The sequence below is a fragment of the Eurosta solidaginis genome, chromosome 2 (genome assembly GCF_040869045.1).
Source record: "Eurosta solidaginis isolate ZX-2024a chromosome 2, ASM4086904v1, whole genome shotgun sequence".
NCBI lineage: Eukaryota > Metazoa > Arthropoda > Insecta > Diptera > Tephritidae > Eurosta > Eurosta solidaginis.
Window position 1 is genome coordinate 295,033,435 of NC_090320.1, and position 7,059 is coordinate 295,040,493.

The window sequence follows — 7,059 nt, forward strand, 5'->3', positions numbered from 1 at the left end:
TATGCCAGATTAGCATAGGACGATTTGCAGTGGTTCTCTTTGACGCTTTAACAGTGGCCATGAGTTGCAGTATCTAAAGCTGCAGACATTGGTGCGTTATCGGTAGCCGTATCGGTAACCTTATAACAGCTGATTCGACCAACGTTATGGGAATCAATGTAATCGATTATTGGTGCCGTATCGTAACGCTAAGGTCGTAACCGCATCGTCGCCAATCAAGCTGGAGTCATTGGTGCCGTATGTCGTATCGCTGTATCCGTATCCCTAACGTAATCAGCTGTTTATCGTTACGACGGTAAACCAAAACCCAATTGGTTGGCTACGATACGGTTACGACCTTAGCGGCATCAATAATCGATTGCATTGATTCTCATAAGATTGGTCGAATCAGCTGTTATAAGGTTACCGATACGGTTACCGATAAAGCACCAATGTCTCCAGCTTTAATTGGTTTTGGTTTTTCGCCGTATCCATAACCTAAAAATATTTGAGTTGGTGAATTTAATAACTTTTTGTATATTTTATTCATTGTTTTGGATACGTTATGACTAGGAGACTTATTTTTTGTGGAATATGTTCATAATTTTTTATGAAATTTTCACGATTTTTAGGTTAAGGCAGCATTAATTGATAACAATGTATCGTATAGGGTTACGTTAGGGATACGACTACAGCCATACGACAAACGGCACCAATGACTCCGCTTTAACGTTTGCTACGCTTTACATTCCATAAACTTACTGTAGTAAGATTTAGGTGCGGTCATACATTGAACTCTGCCAAGGCTAAGCAAAACGAAGCACTGGGCCACATGTTCCAACTATATTCGGCCTTTACTGTTCAAGGATGTTCCGAAATAAGGATAAGCATCATATATCACAACGAGCAGTACATTCCCTTTGAAATAGGCCGTACGGAAAACTCCATTCAGTAAATGTCAACTTTGAAACCATTAAGCACTACATAACTCCTTTCACCAGTTCTCGAGTGGATATCGCCCCAAAGTTTGTGCATTACTCACGGGCGGAAACCGATTAGTCCTGGCGGCTTTTAGCCACCAAATGACCTATTGAATATCAATTATCTAGCCGGTGATGGGGAACAGGACCTTACAGAACAAATAGATAATCGACGTTCTGCCCGTAAATTTAGGGCTCACGGAGGCAGCTCTCGGCGCTTCTCTGGGATTTTGTGTAATTGTATTTAACACTGATCGTTTTGTTGTTGTGGTACTAGCTATACCTAGCCACATACAAAGGCGAGCTTACTCAGAGATATCCAATTTCTAAAGGAAGTCTAAGGAAATGTTAAATTGAGCTCTGAAAACGGGGTTCACCGGGCGTAACAATGCAACTCATTTTTTTTTTTTTTTCAAATTAAACCGCTGTGTAAAAGAATGCCGACAATTGACGTCAAGCCAAAGGTAAGGTTGTTGTTGTATTAATAGTGCTTCGCCCCACTCAATGGGCACGACCACTCACAAATTGTAATGAAAGTCCTCTAACGGGAGTCCTAGGAAACTGGCCGTTTCAACAGGGGCGGACCATAGGGAGATGGGTGTTAGAGGCTTAGGTTTCACATTACAATTGAGAAGATGGTTGGTGTGATGTGGGACACATCACATGTAGGACACACATTACGTATGTCTGGATTGATTCTGGACAAGTAAGAGTTTAACGTGTTACAGTATCCAGAACGAAGTTGGGCCAGGGTGACTCGTGTTTCCCTTGGTAGTGTGCTTTCTTCTTCAGCAAGGTGGGATATTGCGCGTCCTGACAAAGGCGTTTACCGATTTTGTATGGATTTGGCTAAGGGCCTGCTTGTGCTTGTCTGGATCAAACGGCAGTGTTGGCAGGTGCCGGATCTCGTCATAGTGCTTTAGGAGATGTTCCCTTAATTCCCATGGAGGTAGTTCTGAATCAAGCGGTTGTTTGCTTCGATGTCCTGGTTTGTGACAATTAACCAAGAACTCTTTGCTCATAATTCATTTTGCTCTTTAATATTGAGCTCTTTGGCCTCACTATGTAGATGGTGCTCGGGAGTCATAAGGAGACATCCGGAGGCAGTTCTGATTGCAGTATTTTGACAGGCCTGTAGCCTTTTCCAGTGTTTATTTTTAAGACCAGGCGACCAAACTGGTGACGCGTAGGTCATAAGTGGCCGGCCAATGCTTTGTACGTGGTTAGCAACGTTTCTTTATCTTTTCCCCATGTGCTGCCGGCAAACGACTTGAGGATTTTGTTGCGTTTTTGCACTTTAGAAACAATCTCGTTGGCATGAGCCTTGAATGTTAGAGTATTATCGAAATTTACCCCTAAGATCTTGGGGTGACTGACAGTCGGTAGTGTGACACCATCTACGCGTACGTCCAATATTTTCGACATCTGTTCCTTCCACGTCGTGACCAGGGTGGCCGTGGTTAAAGTTTTGTCACCGAAGGTTATCGAAACTTTGTCGTTGTGTTTGGTAGGATTAGACAAGTATTCGACGGTTGCCCACAATTTACCAACACCCGCAGAGAGGTTGCAGTTCTTTAGATGCTCCACCCATTTGGTACGTTTATGTTCATTTACCAGCCGCATGATATCCAAATTAAGACTCCTAATAAGGCGGTCTCTAGGGTTGAGGTGTCTCGCAAGGTCACGTTCTCTTGCTAAATTTGCGGCTTCGACCGGGAAATGCGGTATGATTCCAGGTATTCTACTGGCCGGCATGAAGCGTGCAGAAGCTGAAACGATAACCTTGCGGAACGCACGCTCGCCCTGCCGGACATCGGTCGGCACGGGAAGAGCAGCAAAAGATTGGTTTGTAAGGGTTGTGTAATCTTTCCAATCGGCTTTTTTAAAATTAACGAAAGTGCGCTTTTCAGAGGTGATAAAATTGGCAGACTGCTCAATTAAAAGGAGTATGGACAGGTAATCAGAAGCTAGAGTAAGGATCGGTTGCCATTCAACGCAATTTATGAGCCCTGCTTCCTCCGATTGAGATGTCAGGTGAGCTGTGCCAATTACCTGCAATTCTGGAGGGGGTATCGCCGTTTATCGTGCAGAAAGTTGTATTATCTATTTGCTCTGCCAGCTGTCTGCCTCTGCTGTCGACTGGCAGACTGGAATGGTACGGTAATAGGGCCTTGCGCTAAAACCGCTGAGATAATAAAATACTATTTTTATGATAAACTAGAAAGCACATGCGATCATTTTTCATTACACCAAAAACATGGTTAGCGACTTTAAAGCCAGAGTGCAATGGAGGGTCTTTTGTTTAACAGCCGCAAAAAGCAGACTCCAAATTATGGGTGGAAGGTAAAGTTTCTGTGTCCTTGATGTGGGCACTCTACGATCCACTAGGACCATTATCTTCTTGCAGCCAAAATACGTTCACGCGTAGCGTAGTCATTGCGGCCATTGAATGAAAAGCCGAAAGGTATGAGTGCCGTGAGCTAGGGTTAGATGTGCTCTATGATCATGATATTGATCCAGAAGATGGATCAACATACCAGAATGCTTTGGGAATCGCAGAACAAGGGCTGTCATTTAAGTATAACACGATTTAATCCGTCACCTCTCAAACATGAATGGGGAAAGTACTCCCACAACAACTACTTAAAGACGTAACCGCCCTGAATTTCAGCATTGCTACAAGAAGAGTAACAACTCTTTCAGATAAGCATTCAAGTACTACATTACAGATCTATTGGAAAATGTGTTTACGCACTTGCCGCAGCAATCATAAACAAATAAACAATTAATTAAGAGGAATTTCAATCATATTCTCTTTGAGTAGGCGTACAGTAATACCTCGAACAATGAAACCACCAAAAACAAGTGCATTACTTAAATATGATATTTCTTTTTTTTTCTTTGGTGCTGTATTAATTTTGACTGTAAATTTGTATTTCAAAAAACAAACAAAAAGTCAAAATGTATGGTATCAGGCTATTCTAGGTCAACTCTGAAAAGCTGTACTTTTTAAATCCTTTTCAAGGAATCTGTTGAGCTAGAAGTGATTGCTGTAATTGATCGTGGGCTGCCCTCGATTCTTTTATGTACCGATTTGGCTCAAGTACTTCACGCAGCCGGATTTTCCTGTCAAACAAACATCATTTCGCGTGAATTTCTGATGTGATTGGTGTAAATGTTTGTGGTGTTGATGCGCACGTTTTGATCTTGCCGTGCCTGGGTAAGATTGAGCATGACGCATATGGCATGTATGAGCAATTGTTTATACATAATTCTAATTAGGCGTATCGAAGAAAAAAATATTAAAAAGAAGATATTTATTAAAGAACCGCAGTACTTTATTAGCGTGTTAATCATCATGGTCTTCATTTATATGGAGCTTGTTGTTTTTTGGCTTAATAATTGCAAGCAAAGTAACCAGAAGCCATACGCCAACGCTATTGGAGCTTCTCAGCATAGGTTTATAATAGTAATAAGATTTGCGAGATAAACCTCCCAGCTTAAGGACAAGCTTTCTTCAAACTTACTGATAAATCAGTGACCTTTCGTTAGCACAGTCGTTACTAACAGCAGAAGAAGAAGTCGAAGTCGAATGAATAAGTCTACATCTTTCGTCTTGAGGTCTAACTATAGCCCGTGCTGTGATTGCCTCTCAACAATGTGCACCGAGTGCATATTTTACATTGAGTTCAAAGCCAGAGCTGGTGTTATGCGAAAGTCCCCCATGATTTCAATCAGGGCCATTTGTTGCACGGTTTCTAGCCTTTTAAAATTGGATGCAGTGGCCAGTGCTTCCCACCATACCAACACCCCATAGATGGGGGTTTGGCTTCATCATCATGCCCTATAGCCAGTGGAGAGCCTGCAGCGCTATCCAATAGCTCCACCACAGCAATTTCAAAGCAAATGCTTTGTCCTCTATATTAAGCTGCCGTGAAAGCTTGCAGACCTACGGTGAGTGGTTTAAAATCGAGGATCTTGTATCTCCTAGTAAAATAAAATAATTTTATTTGGGTTTACAGATAGGCCGCAACACACTAACACCTAATCACTGTTCCCAGGTATCCCCATAGAAGGCTCCTCAAGGTGTGCGGATATTTCCCCCTTGGAGTGGTATGTTTACGACCACGAACCAGAGAAGGTGAGACAGGACACTCCCCTGCAGAGTGCCCCTTCTTACTCTTATCTGGGTCAATGAACCTCCCTACTCTGCTGTGGCAAACCTGTCGATAGCAGTCGGCAGGACATTGTTCAAAGTCCCCTCTATGTCAAAAAAGCAATCCAAAATGGACTGTTTGCACCCGTTTAACCCTTCTTCTCCCTAACCACAGTAACGATGTTCGAGTCATCACCCCTGCTACATATACATAATCCCTCGTTTAAAATAAAAGCAAAAAGTGACTAATTTCTTGCGTTGTTGTCCGAGCTCTTTTAGGATCCCATTTTGCCTAGGTTTCCTTCAATGTCCGATACCCCCGTGTTTGTAGCTATCTTTCGTCGGTTTGAGGGTGGATGCGCTCTTTTAGCATTAGCTTGCATGTGGCAAGGGTTCTTGGTCAGAAAGAGTCTGCCTGGTCGTACCCTGCCTAACGTATTCGTCTGCTCAATGGCCCACACATATGTAAATACTCTAATATATAAAATTCTTCTGTCACGGTTTTAGAGGCTTAAATCCTCCGAAACGGCTCTCATGAAATTTTGTGAGCATATTGGGTAGGTCTGAGAATCGGCCAACGTCTACCTTTTTTCGCTACATGCCTAGGGTCTTGAGATCAAAACGTGGGCCCGGATACCCCTAGAATGTGTTTATACAACATGGATATCAAATGAAAGCTGTGGATGAGTGCTATAGTACAGGATAATTTTCATGCAACTGGGAGACTAGGGTCTCGAGATATAGCCCAAAACGTGGACCCGGGTACCCCTAGAATTGGCTTATACAATACGGATATCAAATGGACACTGTTGATGAGTGCTATAGTAAGGATAATTTTCATACAACTGAGAGGCTAGGGTCTCGTGATATAGCCCAAAACGTGGACCTGGGTACCCCTAGAATGTGTTTATACAATATGGATATCAAATGGAAACTGTTGATGAGTGCTATAGTACAGGATAATTTTCATACAACTGTGAGGCTAGGGTCTCGTGATATAGCCCAAAACGTGGACCCGGGTACCCCTAGAATGTGTTTATACAATATGGATATCAAATGGAAACTGTTGATGAGTGCTATAGTACAGGATAATTTTCATACAACTGGGAGGCTAGGGTCTCGAGATATAGCCCAAAACGTGGACCCGGGTACCCCTAGAATGTGTGTGTATTGTGGATATCAAATGAAAGCTGTTGCTGAGCTGTTGCTCTAAGGTTCTTTGTGATATTCGATTTAGTCGCATCAACCTGGCAAAACTGATAAATATGCATGCGAATCCGAAATAAAGACAAGAATTAATAATACCCACATACCTATTTACATACGTCCTATTCGATTTTCCTGAAATTTCGTATATAAATTTGCCTATATTATTATTTACGACGCTTTTTTCCGGGAAGTATACCAGAGACGGACTGGGACTGGGACTGAGACTCGGAGTGGGACTGGGACTGAGACTCGGAATGGGACTGGAACAAAATACATACCACCCTCTGGGACTGGCAATAAGAGATGAAGAAGAAGGAGAAAAACTTGAGAGAAGAGAAAAGAGAGAAGGAGACTGAGAAAGAGATAGAATGAGACGAAGATGGAGATGAAGCGAAAAAGACGGAGGGAGGAGTGAATAAAAAGATTATGAAAAAGTGTAGAGGGGTAGGGCAGAGTTAGACGGAAAAAGCTTATTAAAATGTATGCAGATAGACGAAATTTAGGGCAGAACAACGTCTGCCGGGTCTGCTAGTACATCGCTAAAATTATAAACATTACTCATTGATAAATATTCCTTCTCGTAATTTGAATGTTTTCTAATCCCCGCCGCGGCTACTTGAATTTCTATGGTTTCCCAATGACAGCTACTCTCAAGATTTATGAAGCCATAATAATTGTTTATTAAACACTATCGAATTGTTTGAATGACTGTTCCAATACAGAACAAATACCACG